The following is a 13,717-nucleotide window of genomic DNA, read 5'->3' as shown; positions in this document are numbered from 1 at the left end:
CTCAGATTAACTATCAGTCTGTGGGTGAAAAGCTGTACTAAAGCTCAACCTAGTACCCAAGGCTTCTTGTAGTTTCTTCCAAAATCCTGAAGTGAATTTTGGGTCCTTGTCAGAAATAATCGATAGCGGTACCCCGTGTAATCTCATAATCTCAGATATAAACAAGTCGGCCAACTTATCAAACGAATAATCTGTCCTTACCGGGATAAAATGAGCCGACTTTGTCAACTTATCCACCACAACCCATATAGCATCTTTCTTTTTCGGGGTCAATGGTAATCCTATCACAAAGTCCATAGTAATTCTGTCCCACTTCCATTCTGGGACCATCACAGGCAGTAACAAGCCTGAAGGTACTTGATGTTCAGCTTTGACTTACTGACATATCAAGCATTTTGATACAAATTCGGAGATGTCTCTTTCCATGTCGTTCCACCAGTACATTTTCTTCAAAACTTTGTACATTTTGGTATTTTCAGGATGAATAGACAAACGATTATCATGTGCCTCTTGCAAAGTTCTCTGAATAATTTCATCGTTTCTTGGTATGCATACTCTGTCTCTAAACATCAAACATCTATTAGAACCGACCTAAAAATCTGATTTGATGCCCAACTCACATTGAGTTCTTTTAGCTTGCAGGTCACTATCATTAGTCTGAGCATCTAAATTTCCTGAAGAAATGTCGGCCTAGCCTTTAGCTCTACCAAGACCGATCCATCATCAAACAATGCCAATCGAGTGTTCATGGCCCTCAATGCAAACAAAGATTTTCTACTTAGCGCATCGGTGACCACATTCGCCTTTCCCGGTTCATAATCAATAATCAACTCGTAATCTTTAATTAATTCTAACCATCTACGTTGTCTCAGATTCAATTCTGTTTGAGTCACCAAATACTTCAAACTCTTGTGGTCTGTGAATATACGAAAAGTCTCACCATATAAATAATGCCTCTAAATTTTCAAGGCAAAAACAATGGCAGCAAGCTCTAAGTCGTGTGTCAGATAATTCTTCTCGTGCGGCTTCAACTACCGTGAAGCGTAAGCTATTACCTTGCCATTTTGCATAAGCACACAACCCAGTCTATTTAAGGAGCATTGCTGTAGAGCACAAAACCTTTTCCCGACTCAGGTAATATTAGAACTGAAACTTGGTATTATATGTCATTGGTTGGCCAATATACCACATTTAATCATCACAAAAACATTTCTAACATAAACATACATGGTTGGTAGGTCATAACCTACAACAAAATGAGCCATGTCTTGTGGCCATATACCAAAAAGAATAGGTTTAACATTTAAGCCTTTATATTGGCCAGCCAATGACATATAATACCAAGTAACCACAAACCTATACATGCCATTGTAACAAAATAGAAGTATCTATATGCTAAAATAGGACAAATAGATAGTGTTGACAATACTCCAACCGTCTTCCAATATCTATGAGTCCTCGAGCTCTGTAAGACAGGAAAAAGGGAGGGGTAAGCAATTACATGCTTAGTAAGCCAAAATAACTGGGAAGTAAACTTACCAATTAATTAGCATACAACCATGTTAGACAACTAATCCAATAAATATAGGATAGCCTCTTATTACATACTCAAACATCAAGTTAGTCCCATAATAATTCATCATGTAATTTGTCTTAGATGAGCTCACCATCCAAAATTTTCATATCTATACCTCATGTTAATCCCGTTGAATACCTCAAAAATCTCGATGGATTATCCATTTACCGTCAAGTCATAAGAGTGATATTCTCAATTACGCACTCCTGCGAACCTCACATCTTACGGTGGGATTACAAGTACAGGCTAAATCCTCCATAATATAAACTCATGGAGTGTTGTTGGGATGACCAGTCCAGGCTAAATCCCTTATAGTGACAAACACCTTTAACGAGCTCGGATTTGAATTATCAGTCCAGGCTAAATTCAGACCCTAATTGGATTACCCGTCTAGGCTAAATCCTTATTGCACACATATTCTTCGGGAGGCTCGATCACTTAAGGAACACCCGTCCGGGCTAGATCCTTCATATATTTTAGATCAACGAGTTATTCGTTCGGGCTAAATCTTTTTTCTGCAACACATGCAGGATCTCAAGTCATGTAAGCCATAGTTTATCCATCGAATTTCCCTTTTTACTTCAACTGGGACATTTATCATCTTGTCATTATTATTAACATATTTCAAGGATTTTCATGCCATCATTATATACAAATATCACACATTCATAAAACATGCATTTAGGCATATTATTGGTTTACCTTAAGTTATTCGAACTTTCCTGGTATTTGTGTCGATTTTTCGCATTTCAGTTATTCGAAAACCTTTCGTTTTCCTCGATCGACCTCTGAAATTTGTTCCTCGGGGTCTATAACAATATAAATGAATTATCAATATCTCACATTATTCTTTTTGAGCCTAAATTTCTCCCCCGAGCAAAATGATCGTTTTGCCCCTATCCTTTCATATTATTTACAATTTAATCCCTAGACTCGTAAAATGATATACATGCAATTCCTTGGTTACCCAAGCCAAGTTGAATACATTATAAACTCATACTAGCCCACATTTTTCTCTACTCGCATTTCTAGCACGTATTTTGTACCTTTTACAAAAAGGTCCTTTTACGGGCTTTTCATGAAAAATCACTTAGGAAAAGATGTTTAACACACATCTAACTTTTATATTCTCCCATAAAACATCAAATAACAAACATGTCACACATTGGTCACTTTGCATACATGAATCCTATCTTAAAATATAGGTATAAATGGAGAGAACATGTTATAAGGATCTTAAAAATACAAAAAAATTAAAAACGGGGCTAAGAGTCACTTACTATTGAGCTTGAAAATGTTGAAAACCCTACTATGGAGGGCTTGAGAATTTCGGCTGGTACAAGGGAGAAGATGGTTGATTTTTACCTTCATTTCCCTTTTTATTGATTTTATTATCAAATGACCAAAATGCCTCTCCTTACTAAACTTTCAAAGTTTTCTATGCATGCTATTTTTGTCCAAAAACTTAGAAATTGGGCAAGTTGCTCTTTAGGACCTTCTAAATACTAATCTAAATAAATTTCATGCAAATTGCTTCTAGAATCCATGTTTTGCAATTTATTTAATTTGGTCCTTATTTTTCAATTGAACGCCTTACTCATAGAATTTTTTCATGAAACTTTAACACATGCATAGTTTCATATTTTAGGCCTCACAATAATCATAAAAAAAATATTTCAACGTCAGATTTGTGGTCCCAAAATAATTGTTCCGACTAGGCCCTCTTTCGGGATGTTACACTAGGTTAATCTTAGAATCACTAAACCGTAGCTCTAATACCACTAAATGAAACACCCCTTACCTGAGTCCAATGCCGAGACTGAGTACGACGCATTACTAAACTTAAACTCATGCATTCCAACATTTAAAAATCATAAAAACTATCAAATTTGAACCTTTTCAATCCTTATCTAGAATTCCTTATTATGGGCCTACGAGGCCCATAACAAGGTTTAATGATGATTCGAAACTAAACCGGATCCTTTAGAAAACTCTAGAAAATGAATCTTGAAACAATAGCACACGCCCATGTGGAAGGGCTACACGTCTGTGTGGCCTTCTTGACATGGCCATGTTGAAGGCCCGTGTAGTTCACACGGCCTAAGCACATCAAGACATGCCTATATCCCTAACCCGTGTAGAATTAATTACTATTTCAAACCTACATGGGTTTTCACATGGCCTGTCACACGCCCGTGTCCATGGCCTGTGTCCCTCACACAGCCATGACATGCACGTGTCTCAACCCGTGTCCAAAAACCTTAACATTCTGTTTCTGATGTCAACAACCATTTAGGGGCACACGGCCAAGGCACACACCCGTGTACTAGGCCGTGTCCTCTACACGGCTAAGACACACAGTCGTATCTCTGCCCATGTTTTTACTATCATGCATACTGACTTGAAATTTTAAGGAGCAGGGGACACACGGCTGAACAACATGCCTATAGGGTTGACCGTGTGTCGCACACGGCCTAGACACAAGCCTGTGTGTCTACCCGTATGGACAAAAACAAGGCTATCTACCAAGCCTTTTTTCCACCCTTACTTACACCAACCTACACAACAACAAATATCTCCAATCCACACAACAATATAAAACTAAATCAACCACAACATGACATTTAAAAGCGGACCAAATATGCACTTGGTCATTCATACATTTTGTTCATCCATAGGAGCATCATAATTTGTAATTATCAATAATGAAGATTAGCCATTAACCATGGCCTTATACAAAAGAAGAAAAGGATTTCATCCCAAGTCACATAATTGGCTAACTTAACAATATGACACATAACAAAAGACTCAATCCCTATACATGCCATACTCAAGATAACAAAACTAACTATACCAAAAGCTTCGAGTGATAGTGTGAGGATGCCTCTGATGTTCTTTGATCCACGGGCTAATTTAGAGGCGCTACAAGAAAATGGAAAAGAAGAGGGTAAACACAAAGCTTAGTAAGTTTCATTTAAATATCGAAATAACAACCATGTTACCACATGCAATCATACTCCCAATATATCATAACTCACACAAAGAGTAAATGTTCATAACACAACTTACTCATGTTCATTCCTCACTATTCGTACAACAAGAATAGAGTTCACATATCATCAATTTCATATAAGTACTTGTACCACTCACAACATGGTCATAAGCTCTATCATTATGATATACCTCTTAAATTTCCCGTTGAACCATTTGGAATACTATAGGATATTCACTAAGCCTCAAACATTGGGTACGATGCTGATGCCATATTCCAAACATGGTCTTACACTAGCTCTCACATCTAAGTCAATGCCATGTCCTAGATAGGTGTTACACTACATCGAGGCCGATGCCATGTCCCTAATAGGTCTTACACTGTCTCTCGTTTATCTGTGTCGATGCCATGTCCCAGAAAGGTCTTACACAGACACACCTCAAGCTGATGCCATGTCCCAGATAGGTCTTACACTAACTTGCATATCTTGAGGCCGATTCCATGTCCCTGACAGGTCTTACACAGGCTCTCATCTATCAATGTTGTTGCCATGTCCCAGACAGGTCTTACACTAGCACGCATGTCACCCAAATGTCATGGCATGGATATCCAAATTATTCCTAAGGTTCAACTGGGAGTCTCTACTACATCAATTCTCATCATGCACATTCACAGGAATAATCCAAAATTTATGCCATATTAATTATACAATACATAAATACAAATAAATTACATTATTTATGTACAACTTACCTCGGTACACAAAATGTAAGCGACTAATTGTATTTAATCCGTTGCTTGGCTTTTCCCCAGTCTAGGTTCGGATTGCATATTTCTTGATCTATAAAAATAAAATTTTATTTCTTGATCTATAAAAATAAAATTTTACTCATTTAATCATCACATTAATAAAAATATTCTACAATTCACAATTCGGCAAAATGATCGTTTTGCCCTTAGACTTTACAAAAATTATGATTTTGCCCTTACACTCGTAAATCAATTTTTATCGAGTTTCCTCATTAAATAAGCCTAGCCAAACTCTTTTTATACCTATAGCAACTCAAAATTTCAAACATTTCACTCAAATACCACCTATTTTAGAAACGTTACAAAATATCCCATTTAGGTGTTTTCATGAAAACCTCTTTCACAAAAGTTGTTTGTTTAACAACCAAGATTCATTTTCTTCCATAAAATTTCAGTTAACAACATAAATTCTTTCATGTCAAAACCCTAGACTTTCATCCATTTTGCAAAATAGTCCCCTTATTCGAAAGCTCATTCTACAAGGGTCCTAAAAATGCAAAAATCATCAAGAAAGGATATCTAAATCACTTACTTGCAAGGAATATAAGTGGCTGATATTTTTGATCTTTCAAAACACCCTATTTGCTGATATTTTCAGTGGATAATAAGATGAGAAAAATATGATATCATTCTCTCTTTATTTTATTTCATTTCTAGTCAATTTAGTCACCAAAACTCACCTAACTTTGACAACTTTCTTCTTTTTGTCTCTATGGCCGGCCACCACTAATTTAAAAGCCTATTTTCACTTTAAAGACCCCTAATTATGGTTCTCTAGCTATTTAACACATTTGGCTAGCAAAACAAAACTTTTTTCCTTTATGCGATTTAGTCTTTTTTCTTAATTAAGCTCACAAACACTAAAATTAATTCACCAAAATTTTCATGCACTTATATAATCATGCTATGACACATAAAATAATTAAAAAATAATTTCTCAGACATTGAATTTGTGATTCCAAAACCACTGTTCCGACTAGGCCCAAAATTGGGCTATTACAAATAGTATCGATACTCATAGAAAAATTATCAATACCTTTTGTTGCAGGTGAATTTAATGATACGGTATTTTCATCACCAATGACTTTATTCATGTTTCCAACAACCACAACGGTTGGAAACGAATTAGAGAGTATAAATACCATCTTCCAAAGGTCTTACAACAACAAATGAGATCATCAAGCTCAAGCATCAAGCAATACAACCTTAGTGCTTAATTATTTCATACTTTCTGTATACACCCTGGTGAGCCTTCGTTCTTATTCTTGTGCTCAAGTGTATTCTTGTTTATTTGTGCTTAATTGAAAAACATTCTGATCTAGTAAGGATTAATTCTTAGTTTTCTATTTGTATTTACTCTTTAAGAAGGTTTGAGTCTTAAGGTTTGGGTAGAAACCTTGAAAGAGTTGCAATCTTAATATTTTGGGTAGAAATATTAAGGGACATTTTAAGATTAAACCTTTTCCTCAAAGCTTATCAAATTAGTGAATTTAGGAATATCTTTAGTTGGAAAGCTAAGATAGTAGAGTAGTAAATTGGGGTCGAACTACAATAAATTGAAGTGTTTATTGTCTCTATCATTTTCTTAACAACCACAGATTTTTAAAGGCCAATTCACCCCCTCTTGGCGATTTCAAGTTGAGTTACCGAGCTAACAGTATGTAACTCATGTGCTTTGATATAAGTAGAGGCCTATTCTCTAAAGATGATCGATCCCATAGTTGGTACGTTGGGTACATGACTTTTGTCTGTCATGACTTTACTAGAAATAATGGAATTCATAGCTCGATTAAAGAGTTAATGGTATCCTCTTATTGACATTATGTGGATTGATAAATATGAAACGTGGCCACAGATTACTTGTTCTCAGACGAGCAATTTATCATAGTCATTTATTGATAGTGATCATATTAATAATTAAGGAGACACAATAGTGACAATGAGATAAAATAGGATTTTATTAAGTGAACGGATTTAACTTAAAGGAATCAAGGATATAATATGAGGGAAACACACACATGACGACGTCATTGGACAAAACAGTTAGATGAATTACTTTCTTAAAGAGTATATGTATGAATACGTCAACCCTGGGTCAATTAAGGCAATAACACATGTATCGAAAAGAGAAAAAGTACCCGTGATAACATCAAGAGAAGAGGCTTCCTCTCGGGTACGTATCGCATACATTCTTGCCGGAGCTCGAGCCTCTAGTTTTGCAGCGTCTTTAGCCGCAACTCGACTGCCACAGGCACTTCCAGGATATCTCGAAGGTCTACCTCGTGAAATGGGACTACTTGACTTCGGGGCTACTTCCACTTCTTTCTCGATTCACTCTGGGCAGTCCTTGAGAAAGTGGTCAAGAGATCCACATCTAAAACATGCACCGCTGTTCACTTGGCACTCTCCGAAGTGAAATTTGTTGCAACTTTTGTACTTCGGCTTTTTATCATCTACACTCCCCACACTAGTTACCATCGAGGAGGAAGACTTTTGGCTTCGTCGTTTAGAGCTTCTCGCTCTACCCGAATATCCTATTGATGAAATGGATTGTTTATGCTAGCTCCATGATTTCTTTGTGGGAAACGTGAGTGTTTTACCGCAGGACCTCTTGCTCGGGACTCGGGCCTCTATCCTTGCTTACTTTCTTTCATTGTTAAGCTCCTCGGCCTTCTTGGCTCGATCAGCCAATGCGGCAAACTCCCGTATTTCCAGGATCCCAATCAACAACTTAATTTCCTTATTCAAACCTTTCTCGAAGCGATTACACATTTCCGACTCAGTTTGGACCCATTCAGTTGCATACTGACTTAGCCTTACAAACTCTCGTTCGTATTCTGCTACAGTCTTGCTCCCTTGTTTGAGTTCCAGGAACTCCTTTCGCTTCAAGTCTAGAAACCATTGGCTAATGTATTTCTTCCTAAACTCTGCTTAGAAGAAATCCCAAGTGATATTTTCCTTTGGCGCTACTGAGGATACAATCTTCCACCAATGTTACGCAGTATCTTTCAGGAAGGACACGGCACACTTCAAACACTCCTCAGGTGTGCACAACAAATCATCTAACACCCGTGTAGTATTCTCAAGCCAAAACTCGGCTCTTTCGGCATCATCTTCAACTTTAGCTCCGAATTCTTTAGCCTCATACTTTCTAAGCTTATCAACAGGGTCCTTACCAATTCTTACCGGTGCCATACCCCATGGCACATCCTCATCAGGTTGGTTAGAGGACGGGAGAGGTCTTGGTATGTTGGGGTGATTCCTCAAGTAATCCCCAAACCATTCATAAATCATATCAAAGAAGGCAGCTCGGGCCTCTTCCTGGCCTTCAGACATAAGCCTTCTACTACTACTAGATACAGCTCGTTGTACGGAAGCTGGAGCATGGCTCTCGACTCCCTCTGACTCATCTTGTGCTTGATTGGAAGACATTTACTATATTCAAAACAATTTAAACGATTAAGAGATGTCACACTATCAATATTCAAATAATAGCATGTATAGCAAACCTCAATACTCTCTACAGTAGTCCTAGAACTGACTAAACCGTAGCTCTGATACCACTAAATGTAACACCCCTCAGCTGTACCCAACACTGGGATAGAGTTCGAGGCGTTACCAGGATTTCACGTTCATAAACATATTAAATCGAGTCACCAAGTTACTCTCAAATTAAAAACTTTTCAAATATGTACATATTGTCCCTTAAACAGGTCTTCGAGACCTAAAACATACCCAGAGGCAATGCGGGACAAAACCGAGAACATTTGATAAACTTTGGGCACCTTGGAAAATTTCTCTTACTTTGAAGTGTCACACGCCCATGCAGTCACCCCTTGTCCAAAAATTGAGCATTCTGTTAAATTCACAAGGCCAAGACACATGCCCGTGTGTCTAGCCCCTGTTCATTTAACAGACTTGCAATTTTAGATGCAAGGGACGCACGGCCACTGATAAACCATAATTTATACATAATTTTACCCCATGTTTAAAGCATTTTATGGATGATTTTCCATTAGAATTGGTGAATTCGATGCTCCTAATGCTTTAACTTCATGTTTTAAACTTAGGAGAGCATAGGAGAGCAAAAAGAATGAGAAACGGGCCAAAAACGAAGAAAATGGGCCAAAGTACGAGCTCAACATGGCCTAGACTTCCTCACACGAGCATCCTACATGCCCGTGCCATTCTAACAAGCTCGAGCACCGCCTGAAGTAATCGTACACGGGCGTGTCCCTGCCGAGCCCAAGTTGAGTCCAATTCGAAAAAGGCTAATTTTGAGGGCTCATGGGCATTCCAAAGCCTATAAGTACACCCTAGAAGAGGAGAAAACGGGGACACACAAAATAGGGAGTAAGGAATTACTCCAAGAAAGCCGATTGATTCATCTCAGAAGTCGGATTCATCATCAAGACTGAAGATCTCTCCTCAATTCCCCTTCAGGAGTTTTGGGTTTTCTTTCTGTTTTGTATTCTTTATTATTCTGAGATGTTTTCTTATTTAGTTATGAACTAAATCCCCTACATAGCTAAGGGGAATGAAACCTAAGACGAATCTTGTTATTATTTTCTAAATTGTATGATAAATATTTAACTTGATCTTAATTATGTGTTCTTAATTCTTGTTTTGATATCCCAGGATACTAATTCAAGATAAGCTCTTATTTTGAGGAGGAATAGACCCTGTCTAAGAGTACATTTATCATAATTAAGCGGAGTTGATTGCACGCCTAGAGATAAGGTGACAAGATTTTGCCGGATTAGGGTGAAACCTAATAAGGGGATCCATAGATCGAGTTAATGCAACCCTAGAGTGTTAATTAGAGAAAAGTCTTGGTTATTCAATCTAGGGATTAGACGTTATTAGTCTTGAATAGGGATAATAACATAACTTAGGGATCTCTATGGAACAAGTTAAATGAATAAATAAATGCGATTCGAGCGAATAACAAGTACAGTCTAGGTGGATTTTTCCTTAGGTATTGTCTTCATTCAATCGATTTTTCCAAAAACAATTCTCCAATTCCATTCTCTGTGCGTTCTTAGTTTAGATAATTATTTAATTAAAACAAAAATTCCTTTATTCTTAGGCTAGATAATAAAAAGACAGACATTACTAGTACTTTTAGTTCCTTTGGGTTCGACAATCCAATCTTCCTAAAACTATACTACTGCTTGATAGGTACACTTGCCTACATTGCGATAATAGTTAGTTTCAAGAATGATTAATTATAAATATTTAAAACCTATCACGAAATAACGCGATCAAGTTTTTGGCGCCGTTGCCAGGGAACTAAGATATTAGGAACGCTCAATTTTTATTACTTTAGCCATTTATTTTTCTTGCAATTTAACTTTATATTATTATTATTATTACTTACTTACTTATTTACTTTTTCCTTCTCTTGGCAGGTTTTTATAGTTTATGACTAGAAGAAACCCGTCAGGGCCACTACTTTTTGACGAAGAAATCAATCGTATAGTTCGTAGAAATCAAAGAGAAATAAGGCTAAGCTTACGATATACAGAGAATGAGCAAGAAGATGATACTCAACCCCCAATCGAAGGGATGGCTAAAAACCAAGACAATCAGCTACCTCCTGCAATTGCGGCTAATCAAAATCCTGTTCCACGCACTATGTATGATTATGCTAAACCTTCTTTAACAGGAACTGAATCAAGCATAGTTAGACCTACTGTAGCTGCAAATACTTTTGAATTAAAACCTAACACTATTCAAATGATACAACAATTTGTTTAGTTTGATGGTTTGCAGGATGAGGATCCCAACACTTATTTAGCCAACTTCTTAGAACTATGTGATACATTTAAAATTAATGGCACTTCTGATGATGTCATACGTCTTCGGTTGTTTCCCTTTTCATTGAGGAACAAAGCTAAACAGTGGTTGACCTTGTTACCACGAGGGTCAATTACTACTTGGGAACAAATGATCGAAAAATTTTTACTAAAATATTTTTCGCCGGCTAAAACAGCTAAATTACGTAATGATATCTCTTCTTTTGTGTAGATGGATTTAGAAACACTCTACGATGCATGGGAGAGATACAATGACATTTTGAGAAGATGCCCCTACCATGGGTTACCGCTTTGGCTATAAGTACAAACATTTCACAATGGTCTGAATCCTTCAACTCGGTAAATGGTTGATGCAGTTGCTGGCAGAACCATCAACAATAAAACACCGGAAGATGCCTATGAGTTTATAGATGAGATGTCACTGAAAAACTATCAGTGGCAAGTCATGAGGACAAAGCCAACGAAAACAGCCAGCGTTTACAATATCGATTCGGTCACCATGCTCTCTAATCAGGTAGAACTCTTAAAGAAAAAGATTGATGGTTTTCTTAATTCTTCACAAGTTCACCCAGTAATATAGTACGAAACAAGTGGAGGTGGAACAAAACATTTGGAATACCAAACCTATGGCTACAACATGGATAACAAGCAATTAAACTCTATGGGTAATAATCCTCGACCTCAAAACAATCCATATAGTAACACTTATAATGTAGGTTGGAGGAACCACCCCAATTTCTCGTGAGGCGGTCAAGGAAATCAAAGACCACAACATCCTCCGGGCTACCAACAACCACCCTACCAACAGGAAAAGAAGACAAATGTTAAAGAGATGCTCTCAAAGTTTATATCAGTGTCAGAAACCCGTTTTCAGAACACCGAGACAGCACTTAAAAATCAACAAGTGTCGGTCCAAGGGCTCGAAACTCAGATAGGCCAACTTTCCAAACTAATCTCCAAATGACCACAAGGTAGTTTGCCAAGTAATACCAAACCTAACCCAAGGGAACAACTCAACGCAATTAATATTCAAGATGACAAAGGAGTCATTGAGCCTAAACCAGAACCGAGGCAAGAAACTGTGGTAAGCAAAAGTCAAAGTGAGGTAGATCAAAATACAAACAAACCAGTGACTGTCGAATATAAACCACGTGTGCCATACCCCAACGTAACAAGGAAAGACCGTTCAGATGAACAATTTGGTAAATTCCTTAAACTCTTAAAAAATTACATATTAACTTAACGTTTATTAAAGCTCTATTGCAGATGCCAAACGCAATGAAATTTTTAAAGAAACTTTTAGCAAATAAGCGAATGTTGGACGAGGCGTCGCATGTGGAGCCGAACGCAGTTTGCTCGGTCATTCTTCAAAATAAATTACCCAACAAACTAAAAGACCCAGGGAGCTTTACTATTCCTTGCTTAATTGGCAGTTTAGATGTTAATCATGCATTAGTTGATCTAGGGGCTAGTATCAACGTCATGCCTTACAAAATGTTTAAACAACTAGGTCTCGGGAAACCCAAACAGACTAGGATGAGCATTCAATTAGTAGATAAAACTATAAGATTCCCTAGGGGTATTATTAAAGATGTGCTAGTTAAAATCGATAAATTTATATTTCCCGTTGACTTTATTGTTCTAGACATAGAAGAGGATAGCAACACTCCCTTAATTCTAGGAAGGCCCTTTTTAGCAACTGTTAAAACCATCATTGATGTTGGCACAGGTGAACTCACACTCCGGGTGGGAGATGAAACAATCACCCTTCAAGCTCGCAATTCTGGCAACACATCAGGAATTGAAAATGATCATTTAAACCATTCTACTAAAACTAACAATATGGTGCAACCTACTTTGCAGAAAATGAGTCTGAAGGAAGCTCACGAGTCGTTCTCAAGCACTAGTAGAGGACCTGTTTATGAAGATCGAAGATTATAAATTGAGGAACTCGATGAATGGTGGACGCACAAACCAAGAACACCTGACAAACCGAAACTACGCCAAAATAAGCCCGATACCTCTCCAAATCAACTTAAGGTTGGTGATAAGGTCTTATGAGAGCCGCAGATCCCCACATTGTCACTACCACACCGAATGAGGAAATCTCTCTGACGGTACTCAGTATTTTTCCATTCGGCACGGTGGAGGTGAGTCATCCCAAGTTCGGCACTTTTAAGGTAAACAACACCCGATTAAAACCTTATTTTGATAAGATTGATAGCAAGAATAAGGAGTATAAACTCCTCAAACCAACATGACCATTCACTGGAGAGGTAAGTCGAGCTTAGACTATAAATAAGCGCTTCTTGGGAGGCAACCCGAGCACTAACAATAATAATTTCTTTAAATTTTGGTATTTAACTCCTAACTTACTAATAGAAATCTTGAATACAGGTGTTTCCACAGAGACACGGCCAAGCAAACAGGCGTGCTTAAGGCCGTGTGAAAACAAGGCAAAAGATTTCCCCAACACGGGCTACGATTAAATGCCACGGCCGTGCGATATGGCTGTGGTTG

The 13,717-nt window shown here is 37.6% G+C and overlaps 1 non-coding gene across 1 annotated transcript; it reads right to left on the bottom strand.

Annotated features, from left to right (window-relative positions):
• Positions 1-11,375: 11,375 nt before the first annotated feature.
• LOC128279800 (small nucleolar RNA R71) lies at positions 11,376-11,482 on the bottom strand. Its single transcript, XR_008269995.1, has one exon. It is a non-coding gene; the product is annotated as a small nucleolar RNA R71 (small nucleolar RNA).
• Positions 11,483-13,717: the final 2,235 nt, after the last annotated feature.

The sequence above is a fragment of the Gossypium arboreum genome, chromosome 8 (genome assembly GCF_025698485.1).
Source record: "Gossypium arboreum isolate Shixiya-1 chromosome 8, ASM2569848v2, whole genome shotgun sequence".
Lineage (NCBI taxonomy): Eukaryota > Viridiplantae > Streptophyta > Magnoliopsida > Malvales > Malvaceae > Gossypium > Gossypium arboreum.
This window is presented reverse-complemented; position numbering and strand designations above follow the sequence as displayed.